Source organism: Pelodiscus sinensis, chromosome 3 (genome assembly GCF_049634645.1).
Source record: "Pelodiscus sinensis isolate JC-2024 chromosome 3, ASM4963464v1, whole genome shotgun sequence".
NCBI lineage: Eukaryota > Metazoa > Chordata > Testudines > Trionychidae > Pelodiscus > Pelodiscus sinensis.
Window position 1 is genome coordinate 123,240,157 of NC_134713.1, and position 13,613 is coordinate 123,253,769.

Sequence of the window (13,613 nt, forward strand, 5' to 3'; positions counted from 1 at the left end):
GAAGCAGTGAGGGACAAAAAGGTATCTTTTAAGAAGTGGAAGTCCAATCCTAGTGAGATAAATAGAAAGGAACATAAACACTGTCAAATCAAGTGTAAAAATGTAATAAGCAAAGCAAAAAAAGATTTTGAGGAACAGCTAGCCAAAAACTCAAAAAGAAATAACAAAATGTTTTTTAAGTACATTAGAAGCAGGAATCCTGTTAAAAAACCTGTGGGTCCCCTAGACGATCGAGATATAAAAGGAGCAATCTAGGACGATAAAGCCATTGCAGAGAAACTAAATGATTTCTTTGCTTCAGTCTTCACGGCTGAGGACGTTGGGGAGATTCCCAAATCTGCACCATCCTTTGTGGGTGATGAATCTGAGGAACTGTCCTGGATTGAAGTGTCATTAGAGGAGGTTTTGGAACAAATAGAAAAACTTAATGTTAACAAATCTCCGGGACTGGATGGCATTCATCCAAGGGTTCTAAAAGAACTCAAATGGGAAATTGCTGAGCTATTATCTGTGGTTTGTAATCTATTCCTTAAATTGGCTTCCGTACCTAATGACTGGAAGGTAGCCAACGTGACACCAATATTTAAAAAGGGCTGTAGAGGCGATCCTGGCAATTACAGACCGGTAAGTCTAACTTCAGTACCGGGCAAATTAGTTGAAACAATAGTAAAGAATAAAATTGTGAAGCATGTAGAAGAACATAATTTGTTGGACAAAAGTCAACATGGTTTCTCTAAAGGGAAATCCTGTTTTATTAATCTATTAGAGTTCTTTGAACATGTCAAACCTGCTGACAAGGGGGATCCAGTAGATAGAGTATACTTAGATTTTCAGAAAGCCTTTGAAAAGGTCCCTCACCAAAGGCTCTTGTGTAAATTACATGGCCATGGGATAAGAGGGAAGGTCCTTTCTTGGATTGAGAACTGGTTAAAAGACAGGAAACAAAGTGTAGGAATAAATGGTAAATTTTCAAATTGGAGAGGAGTAACTAGTGGTATCCCCCGAGGGTCAGTCCTGGGACCAATCCTTTTCAACTTATTCATAAATGATCTGGAGAAAGGGGTAAGCAGTGAGGTGGTAAAGTTTGCAGATGATACCAAACTGTTTAGGATAGTCAAGACAGAAGCAGACTGAGGGACTCCAAGAAGATCTCACCAAACTGAGTGATTGGGCAACAAAATGGCAAATGAAATTTAATGTGGATAAGTGTAAAGTAATGCACATCGGGAAAAATAACCCCAGCTATACGTACAGGATGATGGGGGCTAATTTGGCTACGACAAATCAGAAAAGAGATCTTGGAGTTATTGTGGATAGTTCTCTGAAAACTTCCACACAGTGTGCAGCGGCAATCAAAAAGGCAAATAGGATGCTAGGAATTATTAAGAAAGGGACATCTTGAATATTGCGTACAGATATGATCGCCTTATCTCAAAAAAGATATATTGGCATTGAAAAAGGTTCAGAAAAGGGCAACAAAAATGAGTAGGGGTTTGGAACGGGTGCCATATGAAGAGAGATTAAAAAGACTTGGGCTTTTCATCTTAGAAAAGAGGAGACTAAGGAAGTATATAATGGAAGTCTATTAAATCATAACTGGTATGGAAAAAGTGAATAAGGAAAAGTTATTTACTTGTTCCCATAATATAAGAACGAGGGGTCACCAAATGAAATGAATAGGTAGCAGGTTTAAAACAAACAAAAGGAATTTTTTCTTCATGCAGCACAAAGTCAACTTGTGGAAATCCTTGTCAGAGGATGTTGTGAAGAGTAGGACTTTAACAGAGCTTAAAAAAGAGCTAGATAGATTCATGGAGGTTAGGTCCATCAATGGCTATTAGCCATGATGGGTACAAATGGTGTCCCTAGCCTTTGTTTGTCAGGAAATGGATGACCAGTGAGGGATCACGTGATGATTACCTGTTGTGTTCACTCCCTCTAGGGCATTTGGCATTGGCCACTTTCAGCAGACAGAATACCAGCCTAGATGGCCCTTTGGTCTTACCCAGTATGGCCATTCTTATGGAAGTCTGCATGCAAATGGCTCTTGCTGATTATTTAATACTAGCTAGAGTTACCCGGCGTTGCTCGGGAAACCGGAGGAAAAAAATGTAGAAAAACGGTAGTCAATTATCTTTTTTTGAATTGTAGAAAAGTTGCACTGATTTCTATAGGGATTAAAATATAGGTCCACGTCATCCCTGGAGGGGGGGGGTGCGACCCCAGGTGGGGGGAGGTTACACACAGGAGGGGCACCCCAGCTCGCACCTGGGGCTACAAGGGAGCAGGGCGGGTGCCCGAGCTGTTGTGCGCGTGGGGATCAGAGCACTGCGTGCCGACACGGGGGGGAGGGGCGGGGGGGGTCACTTATGTAACCTTGCGGGCAGGAGCCACAGGCAGCAGGCACGGGACCTAGGGTGGGCGGGGCGGCCTTAGCAGCGCAGTGGGTTACTTTTTTATTTTTACAGCTTGAGCTCGGGTCCGATTGGGTCCAAAAGAACCTTTCATCCAGGAGAAGGTTTTAAGGTTATCCCATGCAAAGTTTGGTTGCGGTAGCTCTTATAGTGACCAAGTTATTAGCGCACAAATTTACACACATTCATTCTCCTTCATATATTAGATTAGCTGGACTTACCCAGCGTTGCCCAGGAAACCAGAGGAACAAAATTTAGAAAAACAGAAGCTGGTCCTGACAGCTTCCAGCCACACTGCAGCGGCCAGTGCCTGACATCTAGCCATTATGACAGACCCACATGCTTTTCTACTGCTGCATAAAGCAAAATCTCTGACTCAAAAAAGAGGCATTGCCGTGTTGAGAATCAGAGCTATTTGACTTGGCAAACTTAGATACAAAAGTCACAATAAAAACTCTCTCTGTTTTCTTCCCATTTCATAAGTCTTGGAGCCATTAAAAGCACAGTGAAAGGGAGAGCCCCCAAATCACCATGGCTTGTTTCCCCACCATTGCTGGAAGCATGTGGAGGCCCCTCTGCAATAGTGCACTGTTTTGCTTCCTATCAGATGGTATTTTTGCTAATTATCCTTGTAGAAGCTAATGGTTTTTTTGGTAGGGAAGTAGGGGAGAGGCATGCTGGGTCTGCAAATTCTCATCCAAGAGCTGAGTATAGGGATGCCTCAATCAATGGGGCTGGCCCTACTGAATCTGAGAGGTTTCAAGGTTTACACCTCAAACTCTTCTCCCATCTTTTTTGATGAAACTGAGTCAACTACCTGAGCCTGCTGGCACCTCTATAGTCCCTCCTCCAGCACCACCCCCTTGACTAGCTGCTCCTCCCATGGACTGCATCTCACCCTCCTCCCCCATGATCATCCAGTATCAAACCCAGGACCAGTGCCCAGATTTGAGGGATCCTGCCCTGCCCCCCTCCCTCGCCTTGGATTAATTTTTCACCCACCCAGCATCATTCAGTGCTGCCCCTTGGGCCAGTGCCCCTCGAAGGAGACACCCGCCCCCCCTGGCATGGGCTTCATTTCTCACTCACTCCCTGCAGGATTGTCCAGCCCCACTTCCTTCATCCCCCTACAATCCTGCCCTCCCCCCACTCACCTCCAATGGTCCAACCTCACCCCCCCCCCACAATTCTGCCTTCCCCCCACTCACTCCCAACGGTCCAGCCCCCCCCAGACCAGCCCACCCCCCAACAATCCAGACCCCCAATCCTGCTCTCCCCCCAACGGTCCAGCCCACTCCCCCCCAATCCTCCTCTCCCCACACTTGCTCCCAACGGTCCAGCCCTCCCGGATCAGCCCACCCCCCCCCCCCAACGATCCAGCTCCCCCAATCCTGCCCTCCCCCCGCCCTCACCCCCAACAATCCAGCCTCCCCCCCATTCATTCCTCCCTCCCTCCCCCCTGCTCTCATCTCTGGGTCCCCAATGCTTTTCCTTCCGTACATTTTTTCAAAGCGGCAGCTGAGCGGTAACACCAGCCCTGCCCCCTCCACCTAGAGCGAGCCCCAACAGCAACCTGCCCGGCTATTGGTCAGCCGCTGGGCCCCGAGCCAGTCGCATAATTGAAGAGGGGCCTCCATATGCTTCCAGCAATGGCAGGGAAGCCACTTGTACCCGTGCTGTCAAGCTCCGTGCAGCCCTGGGGAGAGGCGTCGGCCTCTCATCTCTTCCCTCCTACAGTCCCTTAACCTTTCCTCCAGGAGAAGGTTTTATCCCATGGAAAGTTTGGTTGCAGTAGGTCTTATAGTGTCCGAGTTATTAGAGCACAAACATTCTCCTTTATATGTTAGATTTGTCCATTGTAATGGCTGTGTGCAAATTTGAATCAATATTGTGTCAATAGTAGCAAGCATCCAAACAATTTCAGCTCCACCAACTTCACCTACTGACCAAAAAAAAAACCAAATTAAAACTATCCTGCTTAGGGATGTAAGCGAGTAGTCAACTATCCAATAAACAAAAGCTTATTGGATAGTCGACTACTCGCTTCCTCCCTTTGCCACGCTACCTCTATCAGAGGCAGCAAGGGGAGGAGCAGGAACCGGTGCTGGGGGGAGCCAGTTTAAAAGCCGCTTCCACCCCTCCACCCCCCTGCACCGTCTCCGCGGGGGGCAATGGAGTAGCAGGGACCAAGCCGGAGCTGGGAATCAGCTGATTCCCGGCTCGCACCCAGTACCAGACACTGCAACTCAATTTTTTAAATGTATTAAAGGCCTACTGGCTCTTAATACATTTAAAAATCAGAAGCACAATGGTGGGGACCCCGCATGAGGAGGGCCAGCTGATTCCTGGCTACGCTGGGTCCCCCCTGCTGTGCTTTAGCCTTTTAAATGTATTAAGAGCCAACAGGCTCAAATACGTTTAAAAGGCAGAGCTGCAGCGGGGTTAGCTCCCCCGCTTATCGACTACTTGACTAGTCGAGGGAAAATCCATTAACTAGTTTATTAACCTATATTTAACATCCCTAATCCTGACAGCAGGATCAAATTTAGGGAAAAATGGGGATGAAAATATTTCTTGCAACATGTCCTAAGACTGCCAAACTCTAGACTAGAAAGAGTAAAAAATTCCAGAACAGAGAGCCTGCCCGTGAGAATATGTTGTGACAGGCCTCCAGGGGTTCAAACATGAGAACTGACACTCAGAGACAACTGGGCTGGAGGCCATAAATACCTATATAGGCAGAGCAAGAGCATGCTGGCTGGTCGCAGATGCCATGATGTGTGATAGTGAAAGGAAAGGCTGCATCTGGGAGAGCTGTCAGTGACCATGGAAAATGTACAATACACAGGGTAACTTAGATAAAAAGCACCTGGGTACTACAGGGATGAATGCTGTAGAACAGCCTTTAATGATGCCTCATTTTGGGGGATACAAGGTTTCTATAGCTTCAGAGGGGTAGCGGTGTTAGTCTGTACAGGATAAACTTTAAAAAAAACAAATAGTCTGGTAGCACTTTAAAGACTAACAAAACATGTAGATGGCATCATGAGCTTTCATGGGCACAGCCCACTTCTTCAGATGACCGCTGAAGAAGGTTTCTATATTATGTCTTAGTTTTCTCCACTCACACTAGATAATTTGGTTTGGAGGAGATTATTGGGTTTTCCTAGTGCCTGAAATAATTTGCCTTCAACTTTTTTTTCTAATTTGCAGTAAATTAAATGACTAAATTCAGTTTCCTTTACAATGTAAGATTGCACCAGTGTTCAATAAATCATTTTCTGTGAGTGCATTAGTGATACTCTATCAGCTCTTTCATACATCTCTGTGTATGAAGAAATGGAGAGGTTCAGGTATTAAAGTAATTCCCATATCATGAGTGTTACAGAAGTGCAGTTGCTTCTACTTGGCACGATGCCCTAAAATTAATAGGGTCAAAAGGCCTTTAGCAGGGCTGATTTACAGAGCTGAAAAGCAAGTTCCTTATTCAGTGTAATGCCCCAACATGCTAGTGATGTCTCATCTCTGAAGAGTACTGGAGGCTTGATCCTGCCCTTTGGGGTAAGGCAAGTTCATTGTCTTTGTAATCACGTGTGCTTTATATTAATATTCTCTCATTTAACTGTATACTCACAGTCCAGTGTAATATATAACTTTGCAGCTGTGTAAATAGCCTCATAATTGTCCCCTTTGCAATGTTGCCATGTACGCCTCTAGGACTACATAAATCAACAGCAAAAAAATGCTGCTTTTTGTTCCAAGGGGTAGAAGTGGCTGCTCCTAAGCTCTGACATGAACTCAGCTCTGCTTATACTCTGAAGATACTGCTTGGCAGGGGACCAAGGAGAGGGGTTAGCAGCCACTGGGTACTAGGTGGGAGGAATGTTGGAGAAAGCAGCCTGAAGATTGTCCGAAGCAAGCACCTCCCTCTGCTGTTGAGCTGTGCGCAGCAATGGAGCTTCCCTCTTGAACACCTTAGGACAATGATCCCCAGCCAATCGATCGTGGAGGCACTGAGGGTACGTCTACACAATAGCATGTACCTTGAAATAAGCTATGCAATTGGAGCTATGCAAATTGCGTAGCTTATTTTGAAATAGCGTGCTATTTCGGCATCTTCCTTCATTCTCTTGCAATGAGGGTTACAGGAAGGCGCAATAAGGAGCCCGTTATTTCGAATGCGTTTCGCAGTAACGGGCATATTGTGTGACATTCTGATCACATGGACAACCTTGTCATTTTCTAGAAGCACCTTCTGCTCCTGCCCCATTGCCTTCAGGTTACTGCTGCACCTTCTTGACTCCTCTGTCTCCTGCTGCCTCTCACCCACTTATCTCTTAGTTTTTGCTACACCGCTACACACTCTGGCTACGTCTAGACTGGCATGATTTTCCGCAAATGCTTTTAACGGAAAAGTTTTTCCATTAAAAGCATTTGCGGAAAAGAGCGTCTAGATTGGCAGGGATATTTTTCTGCAAAAGCACTTTTTGCGGAAAAGCATCTGTGCCAATCTAGACGCAGTTTTGCGCAAGAAAGCCCCGATCACCATTTTCGCCATCAGGGCTTTTTGCGTGAAACAGTTTTTAGCTGTCTAAACTGGCCCTCTTGCACAAAAACATTTCCGGAAAAGGGCTTTTTTCCGAATGGGAACGTCAAAACATTTGCGCAAGAAGCACTGATTTCAGACCGTAGAACGACAGTGCTTTTGCGCAAAATCAAGCAGCCAGTGTAGACAGCTGGCAAGTTTTTGTGCAAAAGCGGCCACTTTTGTGGAAAAACTTGCCAGTCTAGACACAGCCTCTGTCTCCTGGGACCCCTCTAATTTTATCCTTCCTGCTGTTGCTGCCTCCATCTCTACTCTTTCATCCTTTTGCGTGTTGCTTCCTCCCATTCTTTGCAGCCCCCTTCATCAATTCACCTCCTCCTGCTACTCTGCTGGTGCTTGGGAAGCTAAGTTGGGATCTGATGAGAGAATTAGTCCAGCTGCTCTGGCAAGTGGTGGATGTGGCCGGCAAGAAGGTATTTCTCCGAGTCTGACCCCCCCCAGCTTCAGGAGGAGAGGCGAGGCTGCTTGCACAGCTTGGCCCTGTGCATTCGGCAGGGAGTTCCAGGAAGGATTATAACAAATTGGCTAATCAGCTGGTACCTGTGAGCATTGAGGAGAAGGTGCTGCCTTGGCTAAGAGTGCAAATGAATTTAGGCAACAGCCCAGACCACCCCATTGCAGGGCTTGTGGTCAAGCAAACTCCACTAAGCCCTGTGGCATGCCCACCCACACAGGCTTTTCCCTTTAGCCTCCAGACTGGGAGGCAGCCATCATGCATGCTAGGGGATGCAGAAGGGGAAATTGCAAAGCCCTGCTTCCCACACGCATTCAAGGGTTTTCTCCCTGGCCTGTGGCTTGCTCAGCACTGCAACCCTCCACCTGACCCCAATACTCTCCAGCCTGGAGCCCCCTCTCTAAGCCAGCACCTCCTTCTCCACCTCCTCCTGCACCCAAATTCTCTCCCAGAGCTTACACCTCTCACCCCTTCCCACACTCAAATCCCTCATGCCCACCCTGGAGCCTGCACCTCCTGTCTTAACCCAGTGACAATGAATGAGGGCTGGGGACAGCAAGTGATGGGAAGGGGGGAATGGAAAGGGTGGGGTCTCGGGAAAGGGATGGGGTAGATCCTGGTTTGCCTTGACATTTAAAAAGTGATCTTGGGTGTAAAAAAGGTTGGAGACCGCTGCCTTAGGAGCTCTGTAGAACAAGAGAAATGTAGGTATCCAGGAGAGGGATGTTAGCAAGTAGTCAACTGGAGTATCGGCGACTCATTTCCCCTCCCTCTTGCTGCCGCTGAGAGGCAGTTGGGGGAGGGAGTGAGCCAGTGCTGAGTGGAGCCAGCTTAAAAGCTGGTTCCATCCTCTGTGATGCCGCCACCCCTACTGCCTCTATCAGAGACAGCAGGGGAGATAGGAGAGGTTGCTGAGAAGCAGCCTCTGCTCATGGCAGGCCAAGGCTCGCCATGGGTAGAGGTCACTCCAGCAGCAGCCTCTGGCTGCAAGGGTCCCAGTGGGGAGCTGGGCCATCTCATGAACAGGGGCTGCTCTGGTAGCAGCCTCTGTTCGTGAGGGACAGGGCTCGCCATAGCCAACAGGGGCTGCTGGACTCAGTGTGAGCCGGAACCAAGCAGCTCTTACTACACTTAAAATGCAAAGCCACAATGTGGGTGGCTCCCAGAGCCAGCAGGAGCTGCTCAGTCCCAGCTCCAGCCAGCTCCTGTAGCTACCCCTGCTGCGCCTCTGCAGAGCGGTCCTTATTGACTAGTCATATAGTCGATACAAGTTGTATAAGCCAGATAACGGCAGTTTAACATCCTTAACTCAGAATAATCTGCTGGTGAAGGAATACAGGTGGAAGTGTGAAATGCTGCCTGGTCCCAAAATGGTTCCTAGTAAAGATCTTGGAGCCTGGCTCACTTCCTAAATGCTTCTGGACAAAAGAGATGGAGCTGGGTTCGGCCCTTTTTCCCAACATGTGATGAGGGGATGGAAGAATTTGAGGATGACGTTTTCGCCATTTAAAAGAGTAATTTATGGGATTTTATATAAATGTTCCCAAAATGAATAAAAACAAACTGCTTCTAGGGACAGTATTTTTAAAAAATTGCTCTGTGGGAGAAAAGATTTCTTTACTGTATGTGTGTGTGTGCCCATATTTGCGCGCACACACATAATCACCTCCTATTAGTTTCAGGCTATATACTACAGCCTTAACTGTTTTCTTCCCCAAATGTTGCTGCTATTGCTGTTTACATGTATATCTGCAAGGAAGTGAGAGTCTCTGCTATTCTACCTGTTCTTCAGCTTGTTTTTGGGGCCCTGCTCAAGTATCTGCATCTGCTTTTTCCAAGTTATAACAGAGTAAAATTAAATCACCATGATTCTTGTTAGTTTGAAACTACTGCCCCCAGAATTCTAAACAGCAGCAGTGAAACTTATCAGAATGTGTTTAATGTCAATCATATTGTAAGAGAAACAAAAACGAGGACTATGTAGCACTTTAAAGACTAACAAGATGGTTTAATAGATGATGAGCTTTCGTGGGCCAGACCCACTTCCTCAGATCAAATAGTGGAAGAAAATTGTCACAACTATATATACCAAAGGATACAATTAAAAAAAGTGAACACATATGAAAAGGACAAATCAAATTTCAGAACACAAGGGCGATGAAAGGGGGGGCAAGGGAAGGGAGGTAAATGTCTGTGAGCTAATGATATTAGAGGTGATAATTGGGGAAGCTGTCTTTGTAATGGGTAAGATAATTAGCGTCTTTATTCAATTTTGCGTGTAAAGTGTCGAATTTAAGCATGAATGACAGTTCAGAGGATTCTCTTTGAAGTGAAGTCTTAAAATGTCTTTGAAGCAGGATGCAGATAATCAAGTCGTTGAGGCAATGTCCTTTCTGGTTGAAGTGGCAAGAAACTGTTTTTTCTTTGTGATCCTGTCTGATATCTGTTTTGTGGGCATTGATCCTTTGGCGAAGTGTCTGAGATGTTTGTCCAATGTACATAGCGGGTGGACACTTTCGGCACATGATTGCATAAATTATATTTCTGGATGCGCAGGAATGTGTTCTTGATCTTATAACTCACTTGGTTGGGTCCAATAATGGTATCAGCAGAGAGAATATGTGGACAAAGCTGGCAATGGGGTTTGTTGCAAGGGAAGGTACCAGGGTTGGCATTAGTGTGGTATGTCCTGTGGTTGTTGGTAAGAATCATCTTGAGGTCAGGTGGTTGTCTATAGGAGACTATGGGTCTGTCTCCCAGAGCCTCTCGAAGTTTAGTATCCTGTTCCAGTATAGGCTGTAGTTTATTGATAATGTGTTGGACAGGTTTAAGTTGGGGGCTGTAGGTGATGACAAGTGGTGTTCTATTGTTGGTTTTCTTGGGTCTGTCTTGAAGTAGTTGGTTTCTAGGTATTCATCTGGCTCTTTCAATTTGCTTTTTTATTTCTCTGGGTGGGTAGTTGAGGTTTATAAATGCTTGGTAGAGATCCTGAAGTTTCTGGTCTCTGTCAGTGGGATTAGAGCAGATGCGGTTATATCGAAGAGCTTGGCTATAGATGATAGATCGTATAGTGTGTTCTGGATGGGAGCTGGAGGCATGTAAGTAACTGTATGAGTCAGTGTGTTTTCTGTAGAGAGTGGTGTCTAATTTTCCATTGCTGATTTGTACCGTAGTGTCCAGGAAATGGATCTCTCGTGTAGCATGATCCAGGCTGAGATTAATGGTGGGGTGTAGATTGTTAAAATCTCTGTAGTATGTCTCCAGTGTTTCTTGGCCATGTGTCCAGATCATAAAGATGTCATCGATGTAGCGTAAGTAGAAAAGGGATAAAAGAGGACGGGAGTTGAGGAAACGTTCTAGGTCAGCCATAAAGATATTAGCATACTGTGGGGCCATGCATGTACCCATGGCTGTGCCGCTGATCTGGAGGTATAAGTTGTTCTCAAACTGGAAATAATTGTGGGTGAGAACAAAATTACATAGGTCTGCTATCAGATTGGCAATGGTGTCCTCTGGGATAGTGTTTCTAATTGCTTGTAATCCGTCTTCATGTGGGATGTTGGTGTATAGAGCTTCTACATCCATGGCGGCAAGGATGGTGTTATTGGTTAACACGGCTACGTTTCTGCCAATATTGTAAGAGAGAGATTTGAGCAGCAGTAGGGGCTCATTGACTCACGAAGATGACACTTAATTGATTCACATTTGGAAGCTAACCTTTGCAAGCCAAAGGGCTTTATAAATAAAACCACTTCAGTTCTGTAGAAAATAAGTTCTTGCCTGGGAAAATTTCCCACTCACCAATGGGGCATAGTTTTTTTTGTTTGTTTGTTTGTTTTTTTGTTTTTTTTAAGTTCTCATGGCAGAGATTGTGATATTTGGAAAGTTCTTTTAATGCTTTATTTTAAAAATAATCTTTTCCTTTTATTTCACATAGTACTGTGCCAAATAAAATATAATTTTTAATGTATATAGTTGGCTTGAAAAGGGGGTAGTGTTTTGCATGTTGAAATGTTAGTGCAGGGCTACTCAACTTTGGAAGCCCCGGGGCCACAATGATACTCACAGCACGTGCCAAGGGCCGCAACTTAAGTGTGATTCCATATATATGCAAATACCTTCTCTCACACTGATGGGCATGAATACAAAGATTAAGGCAAAACTACACAACACGCAGGCCCCATTTAAGTCAGTTCTGCTGATATTAATAAAATGCAGTGTTTACCTGATTTCCACCTATATGATAGCCCTTTTAATGAACAGTGACAGTCCAGGAATTTAAATACTAAAACGCATGCCAATAGAAGACCATTATATTGACTCGCCATTGTGGAGCATGTTCCCAGTGGAGGCCATGTTCAAAGGATCCCACCTGCGGGCTCTGTGTTGAGTCCTGCATAAACCCAAACTGCACCGTGGGCCACAAACAAACGGGCCACAGGTCGCATGTTGAGTAGCCATATGTTAGAGGAAACAAATTGTTCACACTGCTCTAATCTTCAGTAGTAACTTCTTTGGAAGAGATAATTGATATCCTCAGTAATGTTCAGTGTTACAATATATCCAAGGAATGTATGGGTGATTTTTTAAAGTCTAGAGCAGTAATTCTGAAAAATTATTAAAAGAATGGATTCCTCTACCCCCATAATTGATGATAGCACAGGCCTAATTCTTTTACTGTTCTCACTACTGCGAAGAGTGGAGAGAAGAGCAACAAAAATTGTAAAAGGTTTAGAAAACAAGGAAAGGTTGGAAAAAACTGGCCATGGTTAGTCTTGAGACGAGATGATGAGGGGCCACTATCTAAGTCTTCCAGTGTATTTAGGACTGTTAGCCAAAGGAGGATGATCAAGGCAGGATAAGGAGGATGATCCACTGAAGATAGGACAAGAAGTAATGGCTTAATAAAGGGATTAATCTGCAAGATGATTTATGTTAGATATTGGGAATTACTTTCTAACTATAAAGGAAGTTAAGCTCTGGAACTGGCTTCCAAGGGAAGTTGTGGAGTGCCCATTGTTGGAAATGTTTAAAAACGAGTTGGATAAACACCTGCCTCAAATAGTTTAGGTTTACTTGGTCCTGCCATGGCACAGGGTACTGGACTTGAGGACTTCTTGGGATTCCTCCCAGCTGTATAGTTCTATGATTCTGTGACTACTCAACCAAAATACAGTATGGAGTGTAGAACGTTCTTTATGGTTAGCATTTCCTGTCTGACACTGGGAAACAAAGGAATAAAACTCAGTCCTCAATCAAGTCTGTGAATACCTGGGTGTGTGTTTTTTTAAAATACACAAGAAGTTTACTTAACTATGCAGCTGCTTCTGAGCAGAAGAGAAGTGCTTGCTGACAGTCTAGAAAGCACAATTGATTAGGAGGGCATAGAACTAAAATCCTGGATTTATGCAAATTACTAAAACTGCACTGTAGAATAGGGAATCTCAGTGGGCTCTTATTGGCATCTGTTGCAGGAATCATAGGTTTGCAACTGATTAACAAAACATGCTGTAGATTGCAAGCCTCGCCTTTAATATGGAGTTGTGATCCACAGACACTGCAGGCTCCAGCAAGCAATGTTCCATCCAAGGTAGAGAAGGCCACTGGGCTAAAAATGGAGCTTTGCATGTTGGAGCCTGTAGTCTCTGAGTTACATCCCCATTGCAGAGATTCAGTCCACTGTAAACCAGATCATACATTTCACATGAGCATTGCTTTGATGAAGGAAAGATTTGTGACTTTATTATATTTCTGTTCACATCTGTGGGAGGAGGAAATGCACAGTTGTATGTGTTGCTTTCAATTTCAGCTAGGAGTGTGGTCTTCTTTTATCCAGAATGACATTCATTTCCAATTATAACCACACCAAAGCATCAGGTGCCAACATCTCTTTTCACACTCCTGCCAAGAACTTAGAAGAGAACGGGTAGGAAGTTACCAGATCAGGTTAGCAAGTATGCCAAAGGAGGAGAAACTTTGAAAAGACTATACCTTAAAATAGCCTGTCTTGTCTATTTTAATATGCTCTCAGGTCTTGTCTATACAAGGCACTCAGGAAAATTAAACCAAATTTAATAAAGGTGTGACTTTAAAGTGGATTATCTAAACCACGTTACTCCCTTGTGTGGAATTCTTTTAA

General features: G+C 44.8%; 1 protein-coding gene across 1 annotated transcript in view; it reads left to right on the forward strand.

The window, feature by feature from the left end:
* TAF5L (TATA-box binding protein associated factor 5 like) overlaps positions 1-13,613 on the forward strand; it is a 38,673-nt gene that overhangs the window by 22,539 nt on the left and 2,521 nt on the right. The gene's annotated exons all lie outside the window — the stretch shown is intronic.